Source organism: Lagenorhynchus albirostris, chromosome 6 (assembly GCF_949774975.1).
Source record: "Lagenorhynchus albirostris chromosome 6, mLagAlb1.1, whole genome shotgun sequence".
Lineage (NCBI taxonomy): Eukaryota > Metazoa > Chordata > Mammalia > Artiodactyla > Delphinidae > Lagenorhynchus > Lagenorhynchus albirostris.
In genome coordinates, this window is record NC_083100.1 from 59,702,988 (window position 1) to 59,728,020 (window position 25,033).

At 36.9% G+C, this 25,033-nt stretch overlaps 1 protein-coding gene across 5 annotated transcripts in view; it reads right to left on the reverse strand.

Moving 5' to 3' along the window:
* Positions 1–25,033, reverse strand: part of RAPGEF4 (Rap guanine nucleotide exchange factor 4) — a 238,044-nt gene that overhangs the window by 100,494 nt on the left and 112,517 nt on the right. The window lies entirely within an intron of this gene.

A 25,033-nucleotide genomic window follows, 5' to 3' on the forward strand; every position in this document is an offset into this window, starting at 1 on the left:
AATTATGGGATATCCTATTTCTATCATCTCTGTGTCCTTGGAAAAGACACAGAGGATTCTCACTGTGGAAGAAGAAAGACATATAAGTAAAGCTTTGAAATAATGACCAAACCAGTAGCAATGAACATCTTGAGTTTTGAAATCAAGTCTTCTTGGGAGAAATGGCTGATTCCAGGGACAAGAAATGTATAAGATGACCCTGGAATATCTTGTTATGAAAGCCAGGAAGGAAGCTGTCAAAAACTACAAGGGTCACATCAAAAAGGACTCAGAGCTACCTTGGGTGCATAGAATCATAGATATTTTAGGACTAAAAGGGGCCAGAGAAATAATCTCATCATTAATCCACCTATTAAGCACTGCCTATCTGCCCAACACTGCACTAATTTTGCAGAGGAAAGAAAAGACACGGTGATATTATCTATGATTTCTATAACTGTGCAGTCCAATATGTTAGCCAGTAGCCACATGTAGCCATTTACATTTAAATTAATTAAAATGTAAAAAATTTTGCTTCTCAGTCTCATTAGCTGTGCTTCAAGTGCTCAATAGCCATATGTGCCTTGTCCCAGCCACGGTCATCTCCTGTCGAGGATCATGATAGTGTCCTGAGAAGTCTACAGGCTTCCAGCCCTACCATTCTCAACTCCATATCCAACATGACCCTACATCTGATGTGGGTCAGACGTTACTCTGCCTAAACCCCTCCAACAGCTTCTCCTCCCACTCAGAGTGAAAGCCAAACTCCATACAATATACAGTCTATCTATCTGGCTCCTTGATCACCTCTCTGATCTTACGCCACTCTCTCTTCCCCTGCTCAGTCGGCTCCCCACTCTTCTCCTGCACGCTCTTGCCAGTGTCCCCATGGCTCACACTGGGGCTCACACTCTCACCTCCTCCAGGTCTGTACTCCAACACACCTTCTTAGGGAGGCGTGCTCTGCCCATCCGAGAGTATACTGTATCCCTGACCCAAATCTGGCATTCTTTATCCCTCTTCCTCTAGCGCTTATCATACTTGACATTTTATATATTTGTTTCTTACCTGTTTTCTCCACTGAAATGTTAGCTCTCTGAAGGCAAGAGCTCGGTTTTGCTCTCTTTTCTACCCCTCAGCTCTTGACATGCAGCAGCTACTCAAGTATTTATTGAATGAATGGAGGAATTTCTTCATGGGTTCATTCGTTATAGCAGACTTCATCAGTGGGTGAGTGAAGGGAAAACTCTCTGTGAAGAGTTGGTGAGGGGTAACTTATACGAAGGGATGCTGAAGAGGAGATGACTGGTGGTTTCCACGGCCATGAAGAAATAGGTTCAATGGCTTGCAACCGAGAGGACTATTAAGTATTAATAATGCCTCTCTTCCCGCCTTTTTAAAAAATATGTTTGATAAACTGAGGAATGAGTACTTCTCAAATTTTAATAACTGTATGAATGACATGAGGATTTCATTAAAATGCAGATTTTTATTCCATTGGTCTGGGGTGTGACTTGAGATTCTCCATTCCTGCCTAGTAATGTTGATGCTGCTGGTCTGTGAACCACACTTTGAGCATCAAGGAATTAGATGACTACCAGTAGCATCCTTTGGGTCCATCACTTCATAAAATGTGAGTGTTTCCTAAAAATTGAGTCCAGTTGATACAATCATAAGGTCATCACCCTAACAAGATTTATATTACACAAATAAACCCATACGTTTTCTGGTTAAAGGAATCATTTCCCAGCTACTTATATTTTTATTTTCTGAATACTCAATCAAGTACCTCCCAGGAAAATTAAATGTTTATGATTTATTAAAGAAAATGAATTTGGCCTCTAGGAGTAGTTGAATAAGATACTTAACATTCACAAATAACATACTTCAAAATTTCTGAATTATAAATAACTCATCTCAACCAAATTCATTATATAAATATGTAATAAGGTTCCCCCGCATAGGTATAACACAACATAATCCTTACGTTATCTTCTTCAGGGAATAAGGTGAAAAATAATCACATTCAATATTTATGAAATTAGTATTTGAAGGTGAAGGAGTGTTTACAATGAGAATCTAAATACCCACAGCATAAAGTATTTTCAGAATTTGCTGGGTATCTCGATCTGCATCCTTATTCTAGCTAGTGGAGGCAGAATAGGAATTTCTTCACAGATAATAAAAAACTCTCTGGAAGAGCCATAGAGACAGGGCGAGGGATGACTCAGCCACGGACAAGGCTCAAACCACACTGCAGGTTCCCTTGGCCAAGCCTCACGGCCTCTGCCGCGGCGCACCACTGATGATCACAAAGTACATGCGATGGATCCCAGAAACTCTGCCACTGCTTACCCCAAAACCCAGCCTCTCCCCTGCTACCCTCACCAAAAGAAATGGACTCTGCAAAGAGTGGCAGTTTGGGTCACATCCTTGAGCTTTAATTGTAGGACTGGACTTCGAAAAACCCCAAAGTTCGCATTCCTGCCCTACCAAGAAAAACCTGGGAGAAATGGCTCCCAACCTGGGTTGTTAAAATCTAAGTGTAGAGAACAGATTTATAAATATAAACATGCATGTTTATATCATATAATCAAGATTACAGCTATCTTACATATCCTGAAAGAAAGGCAAAGTTCCCATCTCTCAAAATTTGGAAGTATTTTCAAAAATAACTCTTACAAAGGCATTTAGTAGAGATTAATCCTCAAAATTGTGTAACATAATAACACACAATAACACAGTAACCTATAATATAATGAACTATCATGTTACATAATTCTAGTTTGAATAAAAACGTGTAAATATCAACTTATTCCATGGACATTTGAGAATGTCCTCTGCACTGTGCTAAGCTGATTCCTTAGAATTCAGACGGGATTATTCTGGCAAATGATGTTAAGTATGGGTGACAGTGCTAGGCTTGGGCTACAAAATGTTTAAAAATGAGACTGGCCCAATCACCCTCTGATACAATCTGAGAAGTTACAGAAATTACTTAAATCAGTCCACTACAGGTGATTTTTCTCATCCTTGGTGCTTTGAAGATTCACAATCAATGCCTTAGATGAAACAATTTAAAGAACCATTTAGGGAGATTAGTGATCATGTAAGGGTATTCCTGAATTTCTTGATTTTGAGAGATCTATGGACCGTGTTCCCTACAGACATCAATTGTGTCCTGAGTTGACCTTCGGGCCCCTCTGCATCTCCTGAATTTCCATTACTGCAAATATTTCACTGTGCCACAGTTATTCACATATCTGTTTCTCTGAGTACAAGACAAGCTCCTTAAAATCAAAAATTGTGTTCTTGTTATCTCAGAATCCCCATAGTGCTTTGGTCGTAGAGATTTTTGCATTAAATATTTATTTAATATGTGGAGAAATCTCTGAGGAGTTTTTACTTGGCCATCGTATGAAAAGAATGGAAAGAATCTTCCTCTTTTCATTTCTGAAATTTCAGTTTTGGTCGTCATGGTTAGATACAGAAAGGCTAAGTTTATCGGATGTTGTCAGACAATTTGTGGACTATTTTGCTTTTGTTTCTGCCTTCCTAGGAATAACATTTCTTTTCATTTCATATCTGTAATATGTATTTTAAGAGTGGAAGGGAGAAACATTAAAGTTGACACCTTTGTAGTTCCTTTAGATCAAGGAAGTTCTTGAAAGCAGATTGCCCTACAGACATGAAACCATCCTCTGTCATCTTGACTTCCTCTTATTTTTCTCTTGATAGACACAAGATCAGTTTTGAGTTTTCCCTGTTTTGTTAAGTACTTCTGAATGTTTTTTAGGCATTTTTAGAAAATTTCATACAAGTGATGGAACCTTCAAATGCACATACATACACCCAAAACTCTGCATATAATTTCAGGGGTTAACAGACTTCCAGAAGTCCACACACGGATCCTAAATGTATGAATGTGTTCCTAACACCCCCGAAATCCATTGCTAGACAAAGGCCCAAAAGAAATGTGTGCATACATTCACCAAGAGTCATACACTAAATGTTCAGAGCATAGCCATTCACAATAGCTCACCAACCACAGAACAGACAATATTCTGTGGTATATTCCCATAATGCAACGAGAAAAAACAATTTACAACTGCACACAATGATGTGGATAAAACTCACAAACATAATATTAAATGAAGGAAGCTAGATACAGAAGGTATTACCAGGTGATTTCATCTATCTAAAGTATAAAAACAGATTATCTTTAGTTAAAGGAGTGGCTAGAAGCAAACATGAGCTTCCTTCTGGGATGGTGGTGAGGTTCTGTTTCTTGACTTGAGGGGCGTTTACCTGGGTGTGTTTCTGAAAATGTATTGAACTAAATGACGTGCATTTTTTAACATGTATATGCTAACCTTCAATAAAAGGTTAGAAGAAAACACCTGTTTCAGAGTAAGAAATTAAAGGAAAAAAGAGAATGCATGTATGTTTGTATGCATGGAAAGCACCTGGCAAAAACGTTACCACCATCAACCTCCACAGAGGGTGGCCTTCAGGAGTAGGACACTTGGCTAGAGAGTGAGCCTCAACCACCTAGCATCTTTAGACATATTCATTCATTTAGTGATTCTGGAAAAGTTTGGGATACTGATTGCAAATATCAAGTATCTACTAATTAAGACACCATTAATGCCCTCAAAGGTAGGTAAATACATGAAAAATCAAAACAAAAAGTATTATAGTAAGTCAGACTAGAATTAATGTTTTACAGCTATTTGTTTTAAATACTAGCTATACCTGGCGAAGCACACCTTCTAGATCACTGTAAGTATTAATAAAATATCAGTGTGCTTTATTTATTCATATATTCCATTGTAAACACAATATGATCTCCTTCTTCTCAGATATAACACTTAAGAAGCCCAAAAAGCTGACGGTTAAGAGAATGACAAGTGGTTATCTATAACCAAATATAGGGTTCTGAAGGTATAAGTTGATTCTGTCAAAAGTCTCAGAAATTTTCACAAATTCTTTTAGGTAATGCATAAAATTCAAAATAACAGACACACATTTAATGTTACATGTTGTGGAAACTCTACAATGGATTTTTTTCTGGTTACTTTTTTTAATTGAAGTATAGTTGATGTGCAATATTATATAAGTTACAGCTGTACAATATAGTGATTCGCAATTTTTAAAGGTTATACTCCATTTATAGTTAAAAATATTCCCTGTGTTGTACAATATATCCTTGAAGCTTATTTTTTTTTAACATCTCTATTGGAGTATAATTGGTTACAATGGTGTGTTAGTTTCTGCTTTATAAGAAAGTGAATCAGTTATACATATACATATGTTTCCATCTCTTCCCTCTTGCATTTCCCTCCCTCCCACCCTCCCTATCCCACCCCTCCAGGTGGTCACAAAGCACCGAGCTGATCTCCCTGTGCTATGCGGCTGCTTCCCACTAGCTATAGGTTTTATATTTGGTAGTGTATATATGTCCATGCCACTCTTAACTCCATCCCAGCTTACCTCTCCCCTTCCCCATGTCCTCAAGTCCATTCTCTGGTAGGTCTGTGTCTTTATTCCCGTCCTGAACATAGGGGTGCATGTATCTTTTCAAATTAGTGTTTTTGGTTTTTTGGATATATACCCAGGAGTGGAATTGCTGGCTCATATGGTAGTTCTTTTAGTTTTTTGAGAAACCACCATAGTGTTTTCCACAGTTGTTGCACCAATTTACATTTCCACCAACAGTGTTCCCTTTTCTTCACATCCTTGCCAACATTTGTCATTTGTGTTCTTTCTGATAGCTTTTGACAGGTGTGAGGTGATATCTCATTGTGGTTTTGATGTGCATTTTCCTAATGATCAGTGATGCTGAGCATCTCTTCATGTGCCTGTTGGCCATCTGCATGTCTTCTTTGGAAAAATGCTTATTCAGGTCTTCTGCTCATTTTTCAGTCGGGTTGTTTGTTTCTGAGTTGTAAGAGCTGCTTATATATATTGGATATTAACCTCTTATCGGTCATATCATTTGTAAATATTTTCTCCCATTCAGTAGGTTGTCTTTTCATTTTGTCAGTGATTTCCTTTGCTGTGCAAAGCTTTTAAGTTTAACTAGGTCCCATTTGTACAAAGGACTTTTTAAAGTTAAGGTAACAAACAGTCAGGAAATGCATATACTTTTTCAGGTCCTCATTACCCATTTGTCAGTGTCAGCACTGATAAATGAGCAGGTAGGTTTCACAAAGTCAGACAGATGCCTGGTGCATCCATCGTCAATGGGCACAAATGGATGAAAATCATATTTAGCTGAACCCCATATACACAGGTATTTTATAGAGACAGAGGGCAAAAGTTGCTCAAGGTGACTCAAGGAAGCCTCTCCAGAGGAGGTGGGATTTGAATAAAGTCTTCAGGAGGATTTGATGGGTAGAGAGCAAGCAGAATGGCACTCTAGGCTGGAGCCAAAACCACAGACAAAGGAGTTCAAGGTATTCTGAGTGCCCTAGGATTTTGGCAAAAAGTTCCCCTCACTCACTCATATTTGGAGTTATTTTCTTAGAACCAATTCCCAGAGGTAGAATACCTAGATCATGGTTCTTGCCACAGGTTGACAAATTATTAAGCTTGCACTGAAGGTAACTTTTTTTAAAATTTTTAAATTTAATTTTATTTTTTTATACAGCAGGTTCTTATTAGTCATCAATTTTATACACATCAGTGTATACATGTCAATCCCAATCGTCCAATTCATCACACCACCCCCACCCCCCCGCCACTTTCCCCCTTTGGTGTCCATACGTTTGTCCTCTACATCTGTGTCTCAATTTCTGCCCTGCAAACTGGTTCATCTGTACCATTTTTCTAGGTTCCACATATATGCGTTAATATACAATATTTGTTTTTCTCTTTCTGACTTACTTCACTCTGTAAGACAGTCTCTAGATCCATCCATGTCTCAGCAAATGACCCAATTTCGTTCCTTTTTATGGCTGAATAATATTCCATTGTATACATGTACCACATCTTCTTTAACCATTCGTCTGTCGATGGGCATTTAGGTTGCTTCCATGACCTGGCTATTGTAAAAATGTTGCAATGAACATTGGGGTGCATGTGTCTTTTTGAATTATGGTTTTCTCTGGGTATATGCCCAGAAGTGGGATTGCTGGATTCTATGGTAATTTTATTTTTAGTTTTTTTTTTTTTCCCCCCGGTACGCGGGCCTCTCACTGCTGCGGCCTCTCCCGTCGCAGAGCACAGGCTCCGGACGCACAGGCTCCAGACACACAGACTCAGCGGCCATGGCTCACGGGCCCAGCCACTCCACGTCATGTGGGATCCTCCCGGACCAGGGCATGAACTCACGTCCCCTGCATCGGCAGGCAGACTCTCGACCACTGTGCCACCAGGGAAGCCCTTATTTTTAGTTTTTTAAGGAACCTCCATACTGTTCTCCACAGTGGCTGTATCCATTTACATTCCCACCAACAGTGCAAGAAGGTTCCCTTTTCTCCCCACCCTCTCCAGCATTTGTTGTTTGTGGATTTTCTGATGATGCCCATTCTAACTGGTGTGAGGTGGTACCTCATTGTAGTTTTGATTTGCATTTCTCTAATAATTAGTGATGTTGAGCAGCTTTTCATGTGCTTCTTGGCCATCTGTATGTCTTCTTTGGAGCAATGTCTATTTAGGTCTTCTGCCCATTTTTGGATTGGGTTTTTTTTTTTTTAATATTGAGCTGCATGAGCTGTTTATATATTTTGGAGATTAATCCTTTGTCCATTGATTTGTTTGCAAACATTTTCTCCCATTCTGAGGGTTGTCTTTTCATCGTTTATGGTTTCCTTTGCTGTGCAAAAGCTTTTAAGTTTCATTAGGTCCCATTTGTTTATTTTTGTTTTTATTTCCATTACTCTAAGAGGTGGATCAAAAAAGATCTTGCTGTGATTTATGTCAAAGAGTGTTCTTCCTTTGTTTTCCTCTAAGAGTTTTATACTGTCCGGTCTTACAATTAGGTCTCTAATCCATTTTGAGTTTATTTTTGTGTATGGTGTTAGGGAGTGTTCTAATTGCATTCTTTTACATGTAGCTGTCCAGTTTTCCCAGCACCACTTATTGAAGAGACTGTCTTTTCTCCATTGTATATCCTTACCTCCTTTGTCATAGATTAGTTGACCATAGGTGCGTGGGTTTATCTCCGGGCTTTCTATCTTGTTCCATTGATCTATGTTTCTGTTTTTGTGCCAGTACCATATTGTCTTGATTACTGTAGCTTTGTAGTGTAGTCTGAAGACATGGAGTCTGATTTCTCCAGCTCCGTTTTTTTCCCTCAAGACTGCTTTGGCTATTCGGGGTCTTTTGTGTCTCCACACAAATTTTAAGATTTTTTGTTCGAGTTCCGTAAAAAATGCCACTGGTAATTTGATAGGGATTGCACTGAATCTGTAGATTGCTTTGGGTAGTATAATCATTTTCACAATATTGATTCTTCCAATCCAAGAACATGGTATATCTCTCCATCTGTTGGTATCATCTTTAATTTCTTTCATTAGTGTCTTATAGTTTTCTGCATACAGGTCTTTTGTCTCCCTAGGTAGGTTTATTCCTAGGTATTTTATTCTTTTTTGTTGTAATGGTAAATGGGAGTGTTTCCGTAATTTCTCTTTCAGATTTTTCATCATTAGTGTATAGGAATGCAAGAGATTTCTGTGCATTAATTTTGTATCCTACAACTTTACCGAATTCATTGATTAGTTCTAGTAGTTTTCTGGTAGCATCTTTAGGATTCTCTATGTATAGTATGTCATCTGCAAACAGTGACAGTTTTACTTCTTCTTTTCCAATTTGTATTCCTTTTTTTTTTTTTTTCTTCTCTGATTGCCGTGGCTAGGACTTCCAAAACTATGTTGAATAATAGTGGTGAGAGTGGACATCCTTGTCCTGTTCCTGATCTTAGAGGAAATGCTTTCAGTTTTTCGCTGTTGAGGATAATGTCTGCTGTGGGTTTGTCGTATATTGCCTTTATTATGTTGAGGTAGGTTCCCTCTACGCCCACTTTCTGGAGAGTTTTTATCATAAATGGGTGTTGAATTTTGTCAAAAGCTTTATTGAGATGATCATATGGTTTTTATTCTTCAAGTTGTTAATATGGTATATCACATTGATTGATTTGCATATATTGAAGAATCCTTGCATCCCTGGGATAAATCCCACTTGATCATGGTCTATGAGCCTTTTGATGTGCTATTGGTTTCTGTTTGCTAGTATTCTTTTGAGGATTTTTGCATCTATATTCATCAGTGATATTGGTCTGCAATTTTCTTTTTTTGTAGTATCTTTGTCTGGTTTTGGTATCAGGGTGATAGTGACCTCATAGAATGAGTTTGGGAGTGTTCCTTCCTCTGCAATTTTTTGGAAGAGTTTGAGAAGGATGGGTGTTAGCTCTTCTCTAAATGTTTGATAGAATTCACCAGTGAAGCCATCTGGTCCTGGACTTCTGTTTGTTGGAAGATTTTTTTTTTTTTTTGCGTTACGTGTACCTCTCACTGTTGTGGCTTCTCCCACTGCGGAGCACAGGCTCCGGACGTGCAGGGGCAGCGGCCATGGCTCACGGGCCCAGCCGGTCCGCGGCATGTGGGATCCTCCCGGACCGGGGCATGAACCCATGTCCTCGGCATCGGCAGGCGGACTCTCAACCACTGTGCCACCAGGGAAGCCCTGTTTGTTGGAAGATTTTTAATCACAGTTTCAATTTCATTACTTGTGATTGGTCTGTTCATATTTTCTATTTCTTCCTGGTTCAGTCTTGGGAGGTTATACCTTTCTAAGAATTTGTCCATTTCCTCCAGGTTGTCCATTTTATTGGCATAGAGTTGCTTGCAGTAGTCTCTTAGGATGCTTTGTACTTCTGCGGTGTCTGTTGTAACTTCTCCTTTTTCATTCCTAATTTTATTGATTTGATTCCTCTCCCTCCTTTTCTTGATGAGTCTGGCTAATGGTTTATCAATTTTGTTTATCTTCTCAAAAACCAGCTTTTAGTTTTATTGATCTTTGCTATCATTTCCTTCATTTCTTTTTCATTTATTTCTGCTCTGATCTTTATGATTTCTTTCCTTCTGCTAACTTTGGGTTTTGTTTGTTCTTCTTTCTCTAGTTCCTTCAGGTGTAAGGTTAGATTGTTTGAGATTTTTCTTGTTTCTTGAGGTAGCCTTGTATATAAACTTCCCTCTTAGAACTGCTTTTGCTGCATCCCATAGGATTTGGATCGCCGTGTATTCACTGTCATTTGTCTCTAGGTGGTTTTTGATTTCCTCTTTGATTTCTTCAGTGATCTCTTGGTTATTTAGTATTGTTTAGCCTCCATGTGTTTGTGTTTTTTACGTTTTTTCCCCTGTAATTCATTTCTAATCTCACAGCATTGTGGTCAGAAAAGATGCTTGATATGATTTCAATTTTCTTAAATTTACTGAGGCTTGATTTGTGACCCAAGATGTGATCTATCCTGGAGAATGTTCCATGTGCACTTGAGAAGAAAGTGTAATCTGCTGTTTTTGGATGGAATGTCCTATAAATATCAATTAAATCTATCTGGTCTACTGTGTCATTTAAAGCTTCTGTTTCCTTATTTATTTTCATTTTGGATGATCTGTCCATTGGTGTAAGTGAGGTGTTAAAGTCCCCCACTATTACTGTGTTACTGTCGATTTCCTCTTTTATAGCTGTTAGCAGTTGCCTTATGTATTGAGGTGCTCCTATGTTGGGTGCATATATATTTATAATTGTTATATCTCCTTCTTGGATTGATCCCTTGATCGTTATGTAGTGTCCTTCCTTGTCTCTTGTAACATTCTTTATTTTAAAGTCTATTTTGTCTGATATGAGTATTGCTACTCCAGCTTTCTTTTGATTTCCATTTGCATGGAATATCTTTTTCCATCCCCTCACTTTCAGTATGTGTCCCTAGGTCTGAAGTGGGTCTCTCGTAGACAACATATATATGGGTCTTGTTTTTGTATCCATTCAGCAAGCCTGTGTCTTTTGGTTGGAGCATTTAATCCATTCACATTTAAGGTAATTATCAATATGTATGTTCCTATGACCATTTTCTTAATTGTTTTGGGTTTGTTTTTGTAGGTCTGAAGGTAATTTTGGATAGGACATTTCTGGATAAACTTCTGGATAAACTCTTAGAAAAATGGTCTATCATTGGCCTCTTGAATATAGCCATTGGCTTTTGTACTAAGAATAACAAATATTAATGTGGAACAAATTAATCAATTAAGACAAAAATTTCCAACAGGAAAACAAATACATTTTCCTAAGTTTGAGATGCATGCTTTGCAAAATGCCCTAAGCCATAATTTTAATAACATAGTAACTCCCAGTTGGAAAATGTAAGATAATTACCATGAGAAAAAGAGTTCTTTATCCTTCACTTTGAAATGGAAATCATGATCTCAGTTGACTTTTGCAGGTCTTCTGCATGTAGGTGTATTTGTCTGGAAATTTAAAAGATACTTTTTTTCTGCCTCAAACAACCTAGTAGGCTAAAGCTACAATAAATACAATCTTAGTACCAATACAGGACAAGAGCATTCAAATGATTTTGATACTCTTTAGGGACTCAGGAACCTGAGAACAGCCATATAGTGGGTCTATGATATGCAAAATTCCTATAATAGCAAAAACCTATTAATGTTCTCAAGAATTAAGCCTTTACAAAGCTCATCAAAACAAAAATGATCAAAGGCCTAAAAGGCATAGCATATGAAATATGAAAACAAGGCAGAAAAGTAGCATACTACATTAGACATCAAACTCATTTCACATCTGGCTCGTAAACCAGGTTCCCCAAACCCAGCCATCTTTTTTTTTTTTAAACCAAGTTGCTCTGATGCAGATGATGTTTTCAATTAGATATGAAAAGTGCATATCCTGAAAGGCCAAAGAAATAAGTAGTGTGATATATTAAACTTTTAAAATTTGATTGCACTTATATTTTTCTTTCTTCCCCTTTCTGTATTTTTCTAATTTCCTAGAGTGTGCCTAAGAAGGAAAAAAACCCAAATTTTAAGGCCTTACTATTACAAGGTATAATAAGGTATTATAAGGTATAATAAGCTGATGGAGCCTTAAGCATACTTTAGAAACGTGGCATTTCTACCTCTGGGGCGTGGTTTTTTATTCAAAGTAATTTGAAAGGCTTTAGAAATACCTGAAACATCTGCAAGTACAATGAGAAGGAATCAAACGTTACTGTGTTCTTTTATTGACTAGAAACTTAAAACTGTGGACATGATTTTGGGGGAGAAATAAGATGACGATTCTAGCTCACCCTCAGGACAGATTTTCACAGTATCCCTTCAAGAAAGGAGAAACGTTCAGCTGCATATCACAAAGCTCCAACAGCCCCTTGATTAAAGCGTTCAGCCCGACTGGGGTTAATCATTATAAGGTTTGGTGTTTATAAGATCAGGCTGTTTTCAGAGAAAGTACCAAGTATCTTGCTCCCATCTGTTTCAATTACATGAGGCTCCAGATTCTGGAAGGGTTGGGTCTGCAGCCATGAAACGGAAACAGCCTAAGTGTAGGAAGGTAGTCACTATCTGAGGTAGTGGTGCTACACCCCTCTCTGGGCACCCACCCAAGATAATAACACTCCACTGCTTACCTATTTTCTTGTCTCTGCCTCTATCTGGCACTGGAAACACTACAAATCTCTGTTTTGTGCAGCTTAAAAATTAAAACAATGACAGGCTGCATTTTAAAGTAAACCTGCTTTCCAAATAAAGAGTAAACTTTTAATATGTTAGTGTCTTACTGCTTAAAACCTGAAAAATTTTGAGAACCAAAAACTTCATTCTTTTTACACAGTGGGGTTCTCTCCAGAATGCAGATGAGGGTGTAGTACCACGAATGGGGAGGAAGGTGAAGGAGACAGCTTCAGATGTTCATGTTTTGGCTAGAAGTGAGGGAAACACTTCTCCATGCGATTTAATCTTTGTATTAAAATATCTTATTTCAAAAGTTTGCAAGTAAAATGCCCTGGATGATTCACTACACCTGAAAACACCATAAATAAATGGTCCGTTATCAGTTGGTAACATCATTGCTTTTTCTGACTTATTCTATCATTAGGAGTTTACACCTCAGTGATCTTACCGTATCTTTAAAGAAGGAACATGTGGGATTCTTTATGAAGATACAGAGCAGAGAAAACTCTAAGACTACATAGTTCTTATAAAAACTGTTCTCAGAATATAAAAGCACACACAAACTGGAGTGAAGGACAAGATAGTGAAAGTGGTTTTCCTGTCTGATTTGGGTTGTCAGGTAGGGGAAGTTGTTCCCTTCTTTCCTCATCTCATATGTTTAAGGTGCTTCAGAATAGGATTCCAGAAAAGAAGAGGAAGAAGGAAGCTTTGCAAATTCATCCTATAAGGGACTGTTCTGGTCTCAGGAGAGGATAAGAACAAAGATTTATTAAGTGCTATATGCTAACTGGTTTATCTTACTGAACACTCAAAACAACCCTTTGATGAGGTACTTGTATTTTTCCCATTTCACAGATGAGGAAACTGAGACTACAGAAGGTTAAGTCTCCTATCTTGGGTCACATGGCTGGCAGGTGGCAGCTTTGGTACCTGAATCCTCTAGTTAACCCCAATGCTATTCTGCCTTCTATGGATAATGTCCTTGTCCTTCTTTCCTCTGGGGTAAGGCTCATTTTTAAAAAGAGCCAATCTGATCATGCCGTTTTTCTATTTAAAACCCTTCAGTAGTTTCCCATTCTTCTTGGAACAAATCCAAACTTCTTAACACTATTCAAAAGGCTCTTCATAATTTCACCCCTGCCTACCTCTCCAGCCTCATTTTCCATTCTCCTTCTTTTCGCTCAGAATGTTTTCCAGTCCCTCAAATATGCCAAACTCTTTTGTTTTACAGATTTTGCCCAATCTGTTCCCTCTGCTTATAACATGTATTCCTCTCCCTTTTCCTGATGTCCTCATCCTTCAAGTCTCAGCAAAATGTACCAGGCTCTAGCATCTGCTGCTAGAGCTGCAATGTCCAATATGGTAGCCACTAGCCAGATGTGACCATGGAGCACTTGAAATGTGGCTAGTCTGAATTGAGATGTGGGAAATACATGCTGGAGTCTGAAGTACAAGAATAAAAAAAGTAAAATATATTGGTAATAATGTATTATATTGGTAATATGTTGAAATGGGAATACTTTAGATTTATTGGGCTAATTATTAAAATTAATCTTACCTTTTTCTTTTTAAAATGTAGAAAATTTTAGAATTACATATGTGACTCATATGTCTATGCGCAAGTGCCGCTTTAGGGCATCCTGCACTTCCTTTAGTAGCACATGGTACAGCTGTAATTACTTGTTTACTATCTGACATTTTTACCAGGCTATAAGGTCTAACAGGGAGGGCCATGTTTGTTTTATTCCCCCTGGTGCCCCAGTGCCAACCACAGCAGCTGGCATAGCGTACTTAAATTGAACTGTCGAAATAACGAAGGCTAAAAACAAGGCGGGACCAGTTGGAAAAAGGAAAGTAGCAAAAATACTATCTTCTTTAGCACAAAATGTGAATGTGGTCCTTAAATCTTGATGTTAGAAAGAGAGAAAGAAGATGGTGGTTATGAGTTTGGGCTAACAGAATTAAAAAATATATTAGAGATATAAATGAGGCAAATTAACTTGTTTATGATCAAAAGAATAAAACATTTGTTGAACGCACACTGTGTGCCACATACCGTGCTGTGAAAACTTTATATGCGTGTTCTAATTTAAACCTCACAACAAACTTAGGAGGTAGGTGTTATTGTTATCAACCCATTTTTCAGATGATGAACCTGAGTCTTAGAGAGGTTAAGTAAATTGCTCAAGGCCACATAACTAGGATGCGGCACAGCCAGCATCTGAACTCAAGTAGTCTGGTTCCAGCCTCCTTGTCTGTTTACTCCTCTGGTATATTTCCATAATACAGCTTCCACAGGCATATAAAGAGAAATCTCTGCCCGTAAACACAGTTTCTACCCTAGCTCTCCTAATCCTTTATTTTTCATAAGCCTCAATAATACTTAAAACCAAAAAAAGCGTTTTGTCGAGTGTTTATTTTTGTCAGACAAGGCAATAAGAACTTTCCATGGATTATTTACTTTCCACAATAACTTCATGAGGTGGACACTTTTCTTCTTTATTTTAAAGAAAACTAAAGAATAGAGAAGTTAGAAACAACCAAAATATGCAACATTATACAAATGGTTAAAAATAAGTGATGATATATCAGAATTGGGGGATATTTTGTAGCCATTACAAATAATGTTTCATGGAAGGGTTAAAATACGTGGTAAAAATGATTATACTAAAAACCTAATAGCAAGGACATCCTTTCTCACTCCTACTCAACATCATAGTGGGAATCCTAGTTAATGCAATAAGAAAAATAAATAAAAGGTACTCAGGTTGGACAGAAAGAAATAAAACAGTCTTTATTTGCAGACAGCACGACTGTTCTATGCAGAAAATCACAAAGAATCTACAAAAGAACTCCTAGTACTAATAAGTGAGTATAGCAAGATCATAGGATATAAGGTCATAAATAAATAACAATTGCCTTTCTATATACCAGTAATAAACAATTGGAATTTGAAATGTAAAAAAATACCTCTTACAATAGCAACAAAAGAAAATTGAAATACTTAGGCATAAATCTAACACAATATGTACAGGATATGTATGCAGAAAACTACAAAACATGAGCGAAAGAAATCAAAGAAGATCTAAATAAGTGGAGAAATATTCCATGTTCATGGATTGGAAGAAGAAACAGATTCTTTGAACAGACCAATCGGTAGAAGTGAAATGGAATCTGTAAAAAAAACAAAACCTCCCTGCACACAAAAGTCCAGAACCAGATGGTTTCACTGGGGAATGCTACCAAACATACAAAGAAGAACTTATACCAATCCTTCTCAAACTCTTCCAAAAGACTGAAGCAGAGGGAACACTCCCAAAGTCATTCTACAAAGCCACCATTACCCTGATACCAAAACCAGACAAAGACACTACCAAAAAAAGAAAAATCCTCAACAAAATATTGGCAAACTGAATCCAACAACACACAGAGGGATCATACACAATGATCAGGTTGGATTCATCACAGGGTCACAAGGATGGTTCAACATACATAAGTCAATTACACCACATCAACAAAAGAAAAGACAAAAATGACACAATCATCTCAAGAGGTGCAGAAAAACCATTTGATAAAATTCAACATCCACTTATGATAAAAACTCTCACCAAAATAGGTATAGAGGGAACATATCTCAATATAATAAAAGTTATTTATGACAAACCCATAGCCAGCCAGCATAATACTCAGCGGTGAAAAGCTGTAAGCCTTCCCACTAAAATCTGGAACAAGACAAGGATGCCTACTCTCAACACGTCTATTCAACATAGTTTTGGAAGTCCTAGCCATAGCAATCAGACAAGAAAAAGAAAGAAAAAGCATACAAATTGGAAGGGAAGAGGTAAAATTGTCATTATATGCAGATGACATGATACTCTATATAGAAAACCCTAAAAACTCCACACAAAAACTATGAGAAGTGATAAATGAATTCAGCAAGGCAGCAGGATAGAAGATTAACATACAGAAATCAGTTGCATTTCTTTACACTAATAATGAAATATCAGAAAGAGAAAGTAAAAAAAAAAATCCCTTTTAAAATCATGTCAAACAGATGTAGAGAACAAACATATGGACACCAAGGAGGGAAAGTGGCAGGGTGGTGGTGGTGGTGGTAGTGTGATGAATTGGGAGATTGGGATTGACATGTATACACTAATATATATAAAATGGATAACTAATAAGAACCTGCTGTATAAAAAAATAAAATAGAATTCAAAAATTAAAAAAAAAATCACAACAAAAAAATACCTAGGAATAAACCTGACCAAGGAGGTGAAAGAATTATATGCTGAAAACTATAAAACATTGATAAAGGAAATTGAAGATGATTCAAAGAAATGGAAAGATATTCCATGCTCTTGGGTGGAAGAATTAATACTGTTAAAATGGCCATACTACCCAGAGCAATCTACAGATTTAAGGCAATCCCTATCAAATTACCCATGGAATTTTTCACAAAACTAGAACAAATAATCCTAAAATTTATATGAAACCACAAAAGACCCAGAATTGCCAAAGCAATCCTGAGGAAAAAGAACCAAGCTGGAAACATAACCCTCCCAGACTTCAGATAATACTACAAAACTACAGTAATGAAAACAGCATGGTATTGGCACAAAAACAGACATATGGATCAATGGAACAGAATACAGGGCGTAGAAATAAACCCACACACCCACGGTCAATTAATCTTTGACAAAGAAGGCAAGAATATACAATGGAGAAAAGACAGTCTCTTCAGCAAGTGGTGCTGGGAAAGCTGGACAGCCACATGTAAATCAATGAAGTTAGAACACTCCCTCATACCATACACAAAAATAACTTCAAAATGGCTTAAAAACTTAAAGACATGACACCAGAAAACTCCTAGAAGAAAACATAGGAAAAACATTCTCTGACATAAATTGCAGCAATGTTTTCTTAGGTCAGTCTCCCAAAGCAAAAGAAATAAAAGCAAAAATAAACAAAGAGGACCTAAACCAAATTTATAAGCTTTTGCACAGCAAAGGAAATTGTAAACAAAACGAAGACAACCTATGGACTGGGAGAAAATATTTGCTAACAATGCAACCAAGAAGGGCTTAATTTCCAAAATACACAAACAGCTCAAACAACTCAATACCAAAAACCAAATAACCCAATCAAAAAATGGGCAGAAGATCTAAATAGACATTTCTCCAAACAAGGCATACAGGTGGATAAGAGGCACATGAAAAGATGCTCATCATCACTAATTATTAGAGAAATGTAAATCAAAAACTACAATAAGGTATCACCTCACACTGGTCAGAATGGCAACAATCAAAAAGTCTACAAATAATAAATGCTGAGAGGGTGTGGAGAAAAGGGAACCCTCCTACACTGTTGGTGGGAATGTAAATTGCTGCTGCCACTATGGAGAACGGTATGGAGGTTCCTTAAAAAGCTAAAAATAGAGCTACCATCTGATCCAGCAATCCCACTCTTGGGCAGGTATCTGGAAAAGACGAAAACTCTAATTAGAAAAGATATATGCACCCCAATGTTCATCAAAGCACTATTTACAATAGCCAAGACATGGAAGCAACCTAAATGTCCATCAACAGATGAATGGATAAAGCAGATGTGGTACCTATATAAAATGGATATTACTCAGCCTTAAAACTGAAAGAAATAATGTCATTTGCAACAACATGGATGGACCTAGAGATTGTCATACTAAGTGAAGTAAGTCATACAAAGACAAATATCATATGATATCACTTATTTGTGGAATCTAAAAAAGGATACAAATGACCTTATCTACAAAACAGAAACCGACTCTCAGACATAGAAAACAATCCTATGATTACCAAAAGGGAAGGGGGATGGGATAAGTCAGGAGTTAGGGATTAAAAGATACAAACTACTATATATTTAATATATAAACAACAAGGACCTATTGTATAGCACAGAGAACTATATTCAATAACTTGTAATAACCTATAATGGAAAAGAATATATGTGTACATATGTACATATAGATACATACATATATATCTAACTGAATTACTTTACTGTACACTTGAAACTAACACATTATAAATTAACTATACTTCAATTTAAAAAGCTTGAAAAAATAAAATGGTCAAAAGATCTTAACAGATGTCTCAACAAAGAAGATATACAGATGGCAAACAGCATATGAAGAGTTGCTCGACATCATTTGTCAATAGGAAAATGAAAATCAAAACAAGAATGAGATACCACTACATTCCTATATTAGAATGGCTAAAATACAGAAAACAGACAATACCAATTGCTGGTGAAGATGCAGAGCAAAGTAACTATGATTCATTGTTAGTGGGGATGCAAAATGGTACAGCTACTCTGGAAGACAGTTTGGCAGTTTCTTACAAAGCTAAATATAGTCTGACAGTACAATCCAGCAATTGCACTCCTAAGTATTTACCCAACTGATTTGAAAATTTATGTTCACACAAAATCTGCTCACACATGTTTATAACAGTTTTATTTATAACTGCCAAGAAATGGAAGCAACGAAGATGTCCTTCAATAGGAGAATAAACAAACTGTGGTACGTCTATACAATGGAATGCTATTCAGTGATAAAACAAATGCTCAAGCCATGCAAAACACTGAATCTTAAATGTACATTTCTAAGTGAAAGAAGCCAGTCTGCATACTATTTATTTGACTTTCTGAAAAAGGCAGAATTATAGAGAGAAAAAACCAGTGGTTGCCAGGGCTTCAGATAAGGATGGATAGGTGAAACAGACAAATTTTTAGGACAATGAAAGTGTTCTGTGATACTGTAAAGGTCGATACATGATATTATGCATTTGTCAAAATGCATAGAACTTAGCACCCGGAGTGAAAGTTAATATATGAAGATTAAAACTACGATTTAGGAGGTTAGGGATTCCAGGATGGAATGCATACTGTGACAAAAGAATTTGATTGTATTACAAATGTATGAAATAACCTCCATGAAGGGAGTAGGGTGAAGGAGGTAGGGAAGGTGCTGACTTAGATAGTTTTAGAAATGAGCAGTCTGTAAGACTAAAGGCAAAACACTATACATAAGCACTCCATTCTAACTGATAAAGTTTGTTTCTCATAGAGGTACAGGTAATCAAAACCACGATACATATATGCTGGAATTAGACAATTAAATAGATGACAGATGGTACAAGTCAAATTTCTCAATGTTAGAGTGAGAAGTTTCAAACAAGCAAGAAGAAAAGGCTAGAATGATCCATTTGGTAATGGATTACAGTTAGAGAAATCGGTATGAACTCATACTTGGCTAAATATAGATACAGATAGATGTGTGTATATATATATGTATTTATAGATATGCATTATGCACAAGTTAGTATACCCACATATATTTCCTTGCTCTTTTAGCTGAGAGGGCTTAGAAGCAATAACATCTCAGTAGTAACAAGCACACATACCACCCAGATCTTGGTTTCTAATACCGAGATCTTCAATAAAAGGAACCAAGGATCCTTGACAAAACGGCTACTGCTAAGATGGGGACAGCGAATATACAAGCATCTAGTTGTGTCAAAAAATGTCCAAAAATATAAACCAGAACGAAACACGATTATGGAATATGTCAATGAAACACAGGAGCCAACTTAAAGAGCTACCGGTGGCCAATGCTGGAACAACTTGACTAAGAAAATAAATAAGTAATATTGGCTTATAACCCAAAATATAAAATAAATACCTATGAGTCTATGCTGATATGAAAAACGGTTGAATAAATAAATAAATAAATAAATAAATGTGGTAGAAGAGACAATCTCCCATGAGAAGAATTTCAAATGATTTATGTAGATATCTGCTATCAAGGAGGTAGAGCATAACTCCCTTCTCAAGTGTGGGCTGTGCATAGTGACTTCCTCTCAAAGAGTTCAGTCTGGAAAGGGGATGACTGTACAGTAGAGAAACTTGGAAAATACTACCTTAACCAAATAATCAAAGTCAATGTTAACAACGATGAATCACCTTGACAGTATATATTCTTGATATGGTGTGATGAAAATGGTACATCTGTTGTCTTTCCCAGAAAACCTATCATCTGAGTCTGATCTTGAAAAAATATCAGACAAATCCCAAGTGAGGAACATTCTCCTAAATACCTGACCAGTATCCCTCAAATTGGCCAGTTCGTCAACAACAAGGAAAGTCTGAGAAACTGGAACAACCAAAGGAGTCTAAGGAGACAGGACCACTAAATATGAAGTGATATCCTGGAAGGGGTGCAGGAACAGAAAAAGGACACTACGTAAAAACAAAGGAAGTCTGAATAAACAATAGACTTTCGTTACTAATAGTGCATCAATACTGACTCATAAAAATGCTAAAAGATAAAAATTGTCAATTCATAATTCTCTATCCTTTAAAATATCCTCTAGGAATGAAGGTAAAAGAAAGACCTTCTCAAACGAAGAAAAGCGTTCGTGAATTTGTAGCCAGCAGGCCTGTTTTAGGAGAATTTCTAGGGGAAGTTCTTCTGTCAGAGAGGAAATGATACCAGTCAGAAACTTAGAACATCAGAAATGAAGGAAGAACAACAGCAACGTAACCAAAAATAATTCCAAAAATGGAAAGGGGATGAAGTGAAAACTGACTTTAAAAGATATAGATGGCTGTTTGAAAAAAAAAATTATTGCAGAGGAAATTCATTCTCCAATATGGTTGGGACAATATTAAAGTCCTTTCAAAAACTTCACTGAAAAAGGTAGGATATGAAACTATATATACAGTGTAAACTAAAATTTGTTTCTATGTATTAAATATAGAAACACTCAGAGCTCTGGGTGGTGGCATTTTAGGAGATTTTAAAAAACAGTTTTATGTTTCCAAATGTTCAACAGAAGTACTATTACACTTATTATCAGGGAAAGATAACCATGATTTAAAAATCCACCGTCTTGCTGGACTTCGTCTTAGACTCTTGGCATAAACATTTCCCTTTAGGCACACAATATAAGCTTCAATGACTCATCTGAATGTAAATCTGGCTCACAGACTTTAAACCAAATAGATAAAAAAGAAGAATTCCTGTAATATCCTAGGACACATAGGCTTGCTGCTATCATCTACTGGCTCAGAACCCACATCTAAGTATCTCAAAAGACTTATGAACAAGATCAAATCTTGTTAATTTCCACATCATACGTGTTAAGAAGACAGTGAAAAAGAAATTATGACTCTGATTGAAGGGAATGCATGTAGTTTTTAAAGCACAATGCTTAGTGCAATTAAACCTGTTGCAAAATGTGATGTCAACATTATTCTCCTAACTGCTTCTGTCCTATTTCTTCATAAACAAGGGATGAAGACTAACCCCCAAATGTGATATTGATTGCATTATGCTGTTATCTGAGTACACCAGAGGAAGGAGACTGATATTTCAGAAGTCAGCTGAATGTGCGTCACCGGGGAGGAATAGTGAACAGCTACTATTTCCTGTCCTGCCTTCTTCCAGGGCCAGACCTCCCCACTGTCAGAGCTGAGCCCACAGTGGTATCTCACCCACACTGACTCAGAATTGGGGTAGAGGGACCGCAGGACCTACACTAGATCAGTCCGTGTCCTTCCCCAAGGTTTTCTAACAGTAGCTGCTGGGAAAAAAACAGGAATAGCTGGTGACCATGTTTCCAGGCTTGGGGAGAGGTGGAAGTAGAGCCCTTGGCCTCTATTAGCCCAAGGCCAGCGCCACACCAGCTCTTCCTGTGGACTTTGCCTTTGAACTGGCTTAAAATGCGTTTCTGCCACCTGTATCCTCCATAGTTTGGAGTTATATAGTAACTTAGTAACTGCATTCTTTTGAATCAGGAAAACATTGGGGGTGGTGAATAATGAAACTTTCTTTTTTCAGAAATCCTTTGGGTTCAAGTGACGTGGCTCTTACAATGTGTGAGGTATTTTGGCACTTAACTCCAGTCTCTCTCAGTACCACATTCTGATACAATTATCCGTTTAACCAGTCTCTGTCCTAGGCTGTTTAAGCTGTTAGGCTGTTTGCTCTTTGAAGTCAAGAATTCGTTTTATTGGACTTTGTAGCTCCAGAACCAAAGTTTGTATCTGCGTGGCACACAGGGGGCACTTAACACATGTCAGTTGATTTTAAAAGAATTAAATATAATCATTTTTCCCCTATTATGGAATTACTTCACTCCTTCAAACTTAATTGGAAATTTGTGGCTTGGCTGGAAAACTTAATTTATTTAAGAAAAAGGGGGTTATTAACCCATTTAGTAGCATAAGAAACTACAAAGAGAATGATTAAACTAATTAAGAAAACGAATTGTTTCAAGCAGGTCATAGCCATTTAAATCATATAGAAATAATTTGTGGGCTGAGTTACAAATAATATGCCACTACCTATTCATCCTAGGTCCCTGAGGATGTCTATTAAGTCACACTTTGTTAGCTTGATTCATTTACTATTTCTACCTGAAATATTCTATAAATCAACTTTTCATTAACCTTTTATTTGAAAGGTGATACCTGGAGTTATACACAAAATTTGCTCACAAACATAAATTCTCTTAAAATCTACAAAATATAACAGAAGGGGGGAGCCAAACCTAATAAAATTCTTGCTTATTTTTGTCTTGTATTTAACTCTTTCAGAAACATTCTAATTTTATTCATGCCCCAGGCATATACTACTCAGTATAAATACCTAAAATCAAATCTCATTACCACTCTCTAATCTAATGTTTATTATCATTAACGATTGACTGGACAGGGGTACAGTACAAAAGCCTACTCATACCTCATTCCTGGATACTGTCCAGTATAACGACCTTCAAACTAGGTGTCCAAATTCACTTCACCCTCAGTCTTCCCTTTCTTAGCTGTTGGAGCTGCATCCTTCTGCGTGATTGGGCCAAGAACCCTGAAGTCGTCCTTGACTTCTCTCCTTCTCTCTCACCTCACATTTAATTCATCAGAAGATCCTAGGCCTCCATTTTCAAAATCCACCCAGAATGTAACACTTTCCACGGCCTCCAATGTGACTACAATCTCTCTCTCTTCCCATGAGGCACCACATGAGCTGCTCAGGAGTCAGAGTTTAGTGACATTGCTATGTAAAACTATTTCCATTCTCACCTGCTGATTTACGTGAACAAGCTTTTCCAGTGCTTACATATCTAAAAACCAAGAAGTGGAGAATTGATGTTAACCCCCTGCTGCCTATAGATAACAAATTCATTTTTAAAAAGCACCCAAGTCATTCAATGATGCCTTTACAGTTATAATTTAATATTTAATAATTATTTCTAAATATATATAAAATATTTATTTTGTTTTGACAATTGTATACTACTACTAACTATCATTCAACTCAGAAGAAAAATTTTAAAGGAAACTTACGGTCATTAGAAATTTTAAAACATTAAGCTTTAAATATATACTTATTTTTGATACATGAAAGTATAAGAGTGTGATCAATAAGAGACTTTCAATCGTAAAAATACATTACAACTTGGAGGTGCCACGTTAACCCTGGGCAGCTCACATTTGGACACTTAACACGAAGGAAGATTATCTTCCGTTTTATTTAAGACACTTATGTTTGGGTCTTCGTTACTGTAGCTAAATCTGTATATTGACTAATACATTGTCGTAATTTAAAAGTAATCAGGTCTGGACAAAGATTCATTACAATAGGATAAAATTCTACGTGGCAAATAGAATGGGAATATAGTTTAAAGGAGAAAAAGAAGTAATATAACATTGCCAACTGTTACAGAAGAGCTTATTCATATATTTTTAAAATGATGAGTAACAAAATATTTCCCATAATGTCCAACTCTGGGCTAATACACAGTAAGCATTCTATAAAAACTTGCTAGTTAATAGAATCACTTCTTGGGGAAAGCTGTTTGACTTACAGGATTGGGACTTAATATCTTTCTATGGACTTGCAGATCAGATGCCCCTTCATTTAGTAAAGTGAAATTATCAACAACATATTAGATTGGAAGATATATGAATGGATGAATGAATGAATGAATAAATGAGTTGGATATTTTGGCTAATTCAGAGGTTCCCAAGTGCCAGTTATCTTACAAAAGAAAATAAAATTTACTATTAATATTTCCACTTTCATCCAAACATTTTGCGCCATGTAACTAAAAACTTCAGCTGTAAGGTTAGACGTGTTAGAAACACTGGAATGGCCACCAGAGGGAGCCCAAGTGTTTTTCTGAACATACCAGACACCAAAAAGAAAACATAAAATATAAAGCTGGGGGAACAGGGGACGGGTGTGTGTAGGGGAAGGGACCATTACCGGTTTCAGTCAAAAGAATATCTTGTTGAATGACACAGCCATTTTTGCAATATGTTACAAATTC